Source organism: Coptis chinensis, chromosome 8 (assembly GCF_015680905.1).
Source record: "Coptis chinensis isolate HL-2020 chromosome 8, ASM1568090v1, whole genome shotgun sequence".
Taxonomy (NCBI): domain Eukaryota; kingdom Viridiplantae; phylum Streptophyta; class Magnoliopsida; order Ranunculales; family Ranunculaceae; genus Coptis; species Coptis chinensis.
In genome coordinates, this window is record NC_141463.1 from 19,121,999 (window position 1) to 19,132,040 (window position 10,042).

Here is a 10,042-nt window from a genome sequence, read left to right on the forward strand (position 1 = left end):
AAGTCCTAGACATAATAAATGGGGTAGTTTCTAAGCAAAGGAGCCTCGAGGCTTATAAATTTTAGAGGATCAAACTAAGCGAAATAACAACTGGGGGTAGTGATGATATCCATCGCTCCGCTAGTTCTTCTAATACAGTTAAGGCCACGGTATGTTTGAAATTAAACACGATTCGAGCTTAAAACTCTAATCGAATCACTCACTAAAAAGGTAGAGGCCATTTCGTTCAACAAAAGCCTATCCCCGTCATGAATGTAAATTCAAATCCATGTAGTTTCATTGAGCCCCGAAAGCATCCCGACTCTAACCGTCCTATTGCCTATGAACAAAGCTTGTTCCATAAATAGTGAACCTAACGCCCTTTGAGACAAAATCCCAACTTCGGTTGGAGAAATAACCAAAACGCCACACCTCGAGGGTACAATAATCAATATGTTAGGCCTACGCCGCGGCTTTAACCAAGCCCCCACTACGACAAGGGATGTGGTCGGGAATTTTAATAATTATAACAACCAAGTGCAACCTCGTCAAGGTCAAGCACAAAGTCAAAGTAGTTATAATAATTATAACGCTAAATAGAGGTATCGCTCCGGTAAATAATAACTATCAAAATCCACCCATAAATAATTCACGTGAAATAGTTCCAAATACACCACACCGTGACTACTACACCCACACAACCGGATCGTCTTTGACACCTTCATACAAGTGAGCCAAAAACTTTTCCAAACCATGGCTCAATCTAACCAACAGCTTTCTACAACTGCTTAATAATTTAACCCAACAAATATTCAAAATAAAGCCCAACCCAAAGGTGTGTTTTCAAGTCACACAATACCTAATACTAAAACAACAAATACAGCCTTTGAGGTAACCGATAATACTAGTAAGGAGCATGAAAATGTAGGTGAGCTAAAGGCCATCACCACTCTCCGCTTCGGGCAGAGTGGTTGATAACAAAGTAACTATGCCTATAGTTACCCCACCAAGAGTCTCCCTACACCGCTATATTACTAGATACCAAATAGAAACTCAAGAGCCTACCACCGTAGAGGTACCCGCCATTAAACACAACCTAAGAAACAGAAGCCACGCGGTTAAAAACATCCGTAATACCATTGCTAAATATAAACGAAACCGCCGTTTCCACAAAAATTAGCCGTGTTAAGTAGGGATACAAATTATGAGGAGATTAGGGATGTTTTCAAGAATCTAACTATAAACCTTCCCTTCCTCGAAGCTATAAAAAGCTACCACACCATGCTAAGTTTCTTAAGGAATTGTGGTAATCGCTAGGCGTAAGACCAATATACCAAAAGACGCTTTTTAACAGTAACAATTCCCAACTTTATCTGAACATAATGGAATTGTTAAGTACAAGGACCCCCGGTCGCCCCATCGCATAATGCACCTTAGAGATTCTTATACGGACGACGCATCTATTAGTGTCAACTTACTCCCGCTTTTACTTGTATAGACAAATAGGTCTAGACGAGATGCAACCCACTAAAATGACGCGTTGCAATTAGCTGATCGGGTCTATTAAGTATCCTAAGGGTGTCGCCGAAAATGTTCTCGTAAAAATTCAGGATTTTACTATCCGTGATTTTGTCATCCTCGATACGTAAGTCGCTAACGACTCTGTCCCGATCATCTTAGGGCCCCTTTTCTCGCAACCGCCAATGCGCCATTAATTGCGCGGATGGTTCAATGTCCATGTCTTTTGGCCATCTTGTCATTGAAGTCAATGTTTTTAAAACAAAGACACAGCCATCCGATTCGCCTATGGATGGAGAGGTTAGCATGATCGAGAGCTTTGCTCGAGATTATTTCAACAACACGCTCCCCTGATAATCATATGCCCAAATTTCTTTCTTTTGGAAGTTCAGACTCCAACATTTCCATCCCTACACTAGTCGATACACATATTACGGATGAGGATGAAATAGATGACTTTCTCAAAGATGTAGAGGACTATCATAGTAACGAGAATATGACCAATCTAGATGAGCAATTCGATGAGTTTCTTAGAGCAGGTGATGATTTACCCTATCAAGAACTACTTTGCACAACATCCACCTCGACTCTCCTTCCACCCTTTGAAAGGAATCTCGAGTTTGCACTTTCGATCCTTTTGTTTCTCCCGTGCTCCATAATTTTTTAAATCCACCTAGTAAACAAATACTTCAGAAGTACAACCCATTTGACACCTTCATTTTCAGACTTGAGACAGTCCCTACACACACAATGAATGAGTTTTGTGCTAAAACCACATCCTCATTGTTTACAGGTTGTCTTTCTACAATTTATCCATATCCACCATATTCTCCACAACCATTCACTTTTCCACACTTATTTACTAGAACGCGCACTCATTCAAAAATGAAAAAGAAGGTGCATATTACTAGGTTACGTAATAGGGTTATCCGACTTCGCTTTCATATTACTAGGTTGCGTCATAGGAAATCTTGGTGCTTGATTGTGTTTGGATATGTTTTCTGTGATATTTATTTATGGAATGATCCACAACTATTTCGGTTGTTGATATATGGTAAACTGCATGTTCATACGTACGTTTAAATAAAGTCTCGAGTATCTGACTATAAATGACTCAACTTTTGTGTTTGGTGCATTTCCTTTCATTTCCATATATTGGTGAGTGCACCATTAAGGTAACCGGGCCCTCTCTATGGAGTGTGTGGCTGTAAGTACCGGATCCTAAGTCCACGTTTAAACATAATTCATGTTTTCCACTCTTGCATGTTTTCTCGATTTTGAGTCATGTTTCTCTATGGGGTGAATTATGTCTTTCTTGTTTATTGTTTTCTTTTAAAATTAAAAAAAAAATATATATATATATATATATATATATATATATATATATATATATATATATATATATATATTAAAGAATAAACATTGTAATATAGGAAGTCTCGAATCGACTTTAAAAGACCCACTGCTAAAAACAAATTTTCTAAGCTTCGTTGTAAAAAATTTGTTTAGGGGTGGGGTGTTCGTGTTTCCGTCCTAGAATGTTTATGTCCCATTACAGTTGCTTAGGCCGTTTATATTACGATTCGGGTTGACATAATCCATGATTTTAGAGTCCAATTGTTCGCATAACGTACGTCATGCACGCACTTCGAGGCGTTTTCCACTATCTTATGTGTCATCCACGTTCAGAATAGAGTGTTTTATGGATCATTGGATTGGAAATTCTCTCCTGATCATTTCCATAACTCATTCAAAAAAATCAGACCGGTAACGAAGCGGCAATTTTGATTTGAAGTTTCACGAAAAATCGAAAAAAAAATCACAAATTTCGATTTGGGCTTGGGCCCAACCCGCCACTTCAATCGACAAATAAGATCGCCCTTTACCTTCACCTACAGTACACGATCATCTTCAAAATCCGCCATTAACTTCAAAAGCTTCAAACAAACAAAAATAAAATAAAATAAAAAGAAAACCTAAATTAACCCACGCCCCCAATTCAAATCGATTTCAAATCTAACCTAAAAGCTTCCCACCACAACCCCCACCGATTTACATCACCAAAACCACCGAAAAACTCCAAATTTTGGTGCTGCCGCCACCACTTCACCACCACCACCACTGTTGCTTTCAGTTGGTCGATTTAAATCCCACCACCACATCCCATTTAAACCCCCACTACATTCCAAACTTCCAATGGCTCAACAACGCCGAATTTTACCGAGAAGCTTTTTATCTACGACCACTTCACCGCTTTTACGGTGATTTTAAATGATCACCGAGACTGGAATAGCTTGTGGTACTCGACCGGCCTATTACCACGAGGACTTAGTCAAACGGTTCTACAATACGAGGGAGTTGGAAGGGACTAGGATTTTGTTGTGGTGGCGGCGAGGAGGAAGGAAGTGACGACGGGTTGTTTATCGAGATTCTAGGCATTCCGCTAGAATCCATCGATGTCACCCTGCAGGAGTCCCAACATAATGGGGTAGAGCCATTGATGAACGAGACAGCTTATTGAGGGGACTGCAATGCGAGATCGCATTGTGTTCCACAAGTTTCCTTAGGACCAACCACCGGGCCGGCAGCCGGATTGGGTCGAACGCCCCGGGAAGGAGAAGGTCACGACATCGACTGAACTGCCTCCACATCTTATGGATACTCTAGGAGCGAAGTATGAGTTCTGCATCTTGGAGTTTTACTTAGCATGATTAGGGGAGTAGGAAAGTCCGCCCCCTCTCCCCGTGTTGATAACCAAGATCATGTTGAAGTTGAGCAGCTCAGGTGACTGATAGGACTTACATCACCCTACACCGTAACCCGCGCATTTATAGGGAGTGTGTCCAACGGGTTTGTAGGTTGGCTGAGGATAGAGAAGAAGAAGAAGAGGCTGGGGGAGAGTAGAATGCTGAAGAGGCTAGGGGAAATCGTAATGCCCCGAGGAGGATGAGAAGGATTTGACGTGTTTTGATGCGGATGCCTTGGAGAGGTGCTGGTCAGATGCAGAACGCATGGCTGTGATTCATCGTGGCATGCGTTCGCTCAACACTATCTGCGAAGACCTCCGGACTCGACAGGCAACGATGCATCATAACTTCGAGGTCCGTACCCAGAGAGAGGATGAGAGGTGGGAACAGATGAAGGCTGAGCTAGAAGCTTAGCGCCAGTTCCGGGAAGAGATCCTTACACGATTCCCACCTCACGGGGACTCTCCTTCTGAGGACACACCATCGAGGCACGAGCGTCATCGCCGAAGGACGAATGGTGATGGCCCATCAGGAGCCTAGGAGCAGTCTCCGGACCATGTGCCCTCCGCTACCAGTACTGGAGTAGTTAGGGATAGCATCGTTTGATGTTTTTATGTTTATTTGTAGTTTTATTATTGTTATTTATTTTAATGTAAGTTTTATTTCCGTAATTTGAATTTTGTAGTGAAATGTACTCCGAATGAAAATTTTAATATAATGCGGTTATTTTTATTATGCGTGGTTGTCTCATATTGATCCCACCTTCCCAAATTGTTTGGGGGTGGTTTTATCTATTCCAGCATGATTTTTATATAACCCCCGTGTTAAAATTTATTGCGGAGTCAAGGTGAAAATATGACCATTTAGGCATATCCAGGAATAAGTATAAGGGTAGGATGAAATCTAGATTAAATAGGTAGATTCTATCATAAATTCAACCTAAAAGATACTAGGTTTGAATTAGAATCAAGATAATGAGTTGTTTCCGCTTTGGGTTTGGAAATTTTAGAATTTCCTAAACCGCCGTAAATACTTTTGGCAACTTCCCGATCCGCTTTAGCAACTTAAAACCTATATAAACTTCATACATTCTACACTCACAACTCACACTACACCTAAACTCCATTACTCACCTTTCACTCCCACGATTCCCACGCGGTCGGCTCATTTTCCGAAGTTTTAGCAACTCCGAAGACTTCAAGCGCTTCTGCTAGAGAGCACTCAAGCTCAGATATTTTTTTCACATTTTTGTCGAGCGCCTTTTCGCTTCAAGCTGAGCACGACCAGCTCAAAACACCGGAAATTTCAAATACTCGAGCGACTTTCAAGGCTTCTATCGAGCACTTTCACCGACTCCGGGACCAAAAATTTCCGCCAAGGGTAGTATCCGGATCATTCGCAACTATTCCGAGCGCGTAATTTTGAGATGACATCTTCAACACCGATACCGAACAGTCTTTTCAAGATTTGTTCCAAAGCACTACTTATGGTGTTTGGTTTCATGAGGCGATCACATACGCTAGGCTGGGAGCCGCTTTTATGGTAAGACGCGATGCACTTTATTCTCCAACACTAGCATCTTATTTTTACGATAACTGCATTTTCTTTGAAAGACCAGATGGAGAACAAGTGTTCTCCATCAACATTGATAATGAACCAATGGAAATTACCGTGTTCTTGCTAGCATTTGTTCTTGGACTTGCTATGCCCCTGAAATACAAGACCCATGGTGCTATTGGGTAGATAATATGTATGTCTACACTTACGAGTTCTTGCATGAGTCGTACGGCGCAGGCATTTTTTGTATCGAGGACCAAGGGGACTATAACGTCGCTTTTGGTAGCCTGTCCATGAACATAGGAACTGTTATGTTTTGGATCATGCTAAACATTTTAGGGAATGGCGTTTTCTTACGTGAATGATGCCACTTGCAGCCGTTTTCCTTGCTTTAGCCCACTGGACGTATGTGTCATGACCTTCCCCGAACCTTGATGTCTAGTTTAGCTCGATCCCATAGCATGAGGCATAAGTTCCTTCTTATGCCCGCTCTAGTTTCCGTGATTATGCTATGTTTCTTTCCTGTTTTTGTACACGCTTCACGGATTGGATTACGGCCGACGCGATGACCCACCAATAGTATTATTCGATCTTTTCAGTAATGACTTGGCAAGGGTGGAGGATACAACCTCATCAGGTTGTACCCTACACCCCATCAGACCAAGTGGCTCTTAATAGGTTAGCAATAATAGATGATAAATGGCGGAAGCCCGCAAATTATCATGGCATGGCAGATCTAAAGGAACCTCACTTTTTATGGAAGAAGAGGATGAGTAAGATGATGAGTAATACGGAGATAAGGTAAGTTTTCATTCTAGTTAGTGTCCGCTTATGTCCCAAGCAATTTCATTCTTGTTAACCCCATAATGGGTAGAACTCGTACAGAGTTGCGTCAGTTTTTATTTCCTATATTAGTACGTTCTAACTTTGTTTTGCAGATATCCCTAAATTTCACGCGTTTCAATGGTATTTTTCCTACCCTCGTTATTTACAATGCTTTGAGGACAAAGCATGCTTCTTGTTTGGGGGGGGGGGCATAGAAACACGTGTAATTAAGGCATCTGTTAGGATATAGATATGTATAATATGCATTTGTTTTCTAGTTAAAATTTCAAAAATTCAAAAATATAAATAAATAAGTTATGTTATACACTTAGGAATAGTGGTATTGTTTTCTTTCTCTATGCTCTTAACGATCTAGAAGTCTCACGTAGCTTTTGCATTAGAATAATTGTTAGAAACTTAGGTTAATATGTAGGTAATAATCTTTGCATCTATCTATAAATATATTACATGAGTATCTATGATTGTTAGCAAGAAAGTTTCAAAATCTAGGCTAGAGTACTTAATCTACAAATCCTGTGAGAATATAGCCTAAAGCCTTATATGAGCTAAACATTTGAGAAATGACACAAGGGAGAAGTAAAATCCGATAGAGAAATCACACGCCCACTTGCTTGATCACTATGCCATATCCTAAGCGAGAATTTAGGCCCTCTTCGGATCGATATAGCCGAAATTCAAACCTATGAATTATTGTCCGCTAGTCGTCCCTCTGAGCCTTTCTTTAGCCTTTCATAAACCACAAATCCTTTACCCTGTTACAAAACAAAACAAAATAATATTCAACGTACCCAATTAAGATAAGTCTGAGAATAGAATGAGGAAGAAAGAAGAAGAGAAAACCCGTGGTAAACAAAAGTTAGTTAATTGCTTCAAAAATAAAGAAAAGAAGTTTCCATCAAAAGAAAAGAAAAATAAAAATAGAAATAAAATAAAAACTCCAAAAAAAAAAAAAAAAAAAAAAAAAAAGGAGTCCAAAGTAAAGAAAAAAAAAAAAAATATGGCTAAGGATGGAAACAAAGTATAGAAGCAAAAAGAAAATAACAAGGTTTTCTAAGTTACATAATATGAAGACTCTATTATCTCGGACTTGTCCTTTTGAATATCCATTTCCTTCCTTCTTACACCATCTCCTAATCCCCAAAACACCTAATAAAGACCTCTAGCTCAATTAGGAATAGGTTAGTGTGATAGTAAGTGGCGATGTGTTTGATCGACCGCTTCCTTTGTTGTCATTGAGATTGTAAGGTAAAGTGTGCCCATCACAAGACTAGAGTAGCTAAACTTGAGTGGAAAAATCAAAGTGTTGTATCTTGACTATTATTGTGAGAACCTACTTAAGGACGCTTATTCCGAAGTTTCGAAACAAACCCGCTAGGCATTTCATAGTATTACTCATTGTATATATGTTTATTGTAGATGATTGATTATTATGCATATATTAGCTTAGGTTTCACTTGATTACTCTATATGCATTGCTAATGAGAGGTATAGATAATTTAGAGCATGAATAAGGAAACAATAGTTTTATTTCTTAGTCGTTGTAGTATAGATGAAGTTTGTGAGTACCTTCACTTGAAAACTCTCACGAAGGGCTATAACTCGGCCCACTAGGGAATTCCTAGTGGTTTAAGGCCTTGTCGCATATGGTCAATGCAATCGCGACTCAAATAAACGAGAGTAGTTAGAACTCCATTTTGGTCACTTATTCTAATTTTCATCTTTGCTTGAGGACAAGCAAAATACTGTTTGGGGTGGTTTGATAAGAGCCCAAAACTGTAGTTTTAACCCCCAGAATGTACATACTTTTAGACCAATTATGTGAGTAATAATTAAGAATTAACACCGACACGTGTTTTTATGCATTTCAGCTTCAAAGTCCATTATGTGCGAAATGTGCCACTTTAGCGAGATAAAGGAGCAAAGGTCGGTTACTAAGGAGTTCCGTGATTAAATGCCAAGATTCAAGAAGACAAAGCCTTTCTAAAGCCCTACCAAAAGCTGAAAAGTCGACGCGGGCGGCGTAAAAAAGACACAAAGTCAGCAGAACTTCCGGAGGCCATTTCTTTGGACTCAGACCTCGGAATGGGGCTTACCTTATGTCAAAACGACCGGATCGGAAAGAGCTTTCCAATAGTCTAAGCCGTGATCTAATCAGAGGAGCAGAAGTGGACGAAAAGTCTGTTGAAGTCAACTGCAGCTGAATAGGCCTTTTTGGACTGAAAGAATTGGGTTTTGGGCCTGATTCTCTTGCCCAAAACATGGCTCCAAGCCCATGCACGATTTTTGGATCTGAAAGTATAAAACAAAAGCTTAGCTCTTTGTTAATGGTAGATTTTTAGTAGAGAATAGTAGATTTTAGGTTAGAAAATAAAGGAGCTTAGAATAGAAAGTAGCCATTAGAATAGCTTCTAGATCTAGATTTAATTGTTTTAATTAAGTTTAATTTCAAATCCAATTCTTGTTTTAGATTAAACTATTAGAATCATTACTCTTAATTAGTTTGATTAATAAAATAGCTAGTTGTTAAATTTCGATTCTTGTCATTTACATTTGTGTTAGATCCGATTCATTTACTACTTGTTATTTCAATTCTTAGTTATTAATTAGATTTTAATTATTATTTAATTTAGATTAGTAAATTTCAATTCTTTATATCATGTTTAGTTTAACTTTAATCGAAATGATTACAGTAATGATTCTCGGCTAAACCTCCATTAGAGGGGGTTGAGAAGCCTTGATGAAAGCTTGATTCTGAATATCGTAGAATCGCCGTAATTTCCTTTCCACTCTAGAAATGATTAGTTCACCATGAGAATGGGTTTAATCGCTCACATGCTAGTTATGAATTGGTAGGAATGCCATGTGTAATTAGGGATTAGGAAGAACCAAATTGTTCTCATGGGCGCTTCATCTTCGATTGACGATTTATTCGTTAATAGGATTAAGTCGAAGTTAAGGTGGAATCAATCCCCCTCTAACTCCTTATCATCGAATCAACGTAGCATTCCCTTAGTTATTTTGATAACCGACTAGTTGCATCTTGTGGGTAGTTGCATCGTAGTCTAGTTGCCTTTTCGTAAATCTCTCATTAGACCTTAAGTAGAGTAATTACACGTGATAACACAGCATGCGGAAGGACTAGGAGTGGAACAAATCACTCTACTCCACTATATCTCATAGGATTGAGAGTAGAAATCTTTGATAAAAGATAGCATCATAAGAAAGTTTAGTTTACTTACGTTTTGAGTTTCATCGTTCATTTCGTAGGTAAGCTAGTCAATTTCACTTTAATCAATTAGTAACAAATTTAGATTTATTCAACTCCGAAGCCTGAAATACTCAAAAGCACGTAATTACTGATAAACCTATATTATTAATCACATAATTGGTCTAAC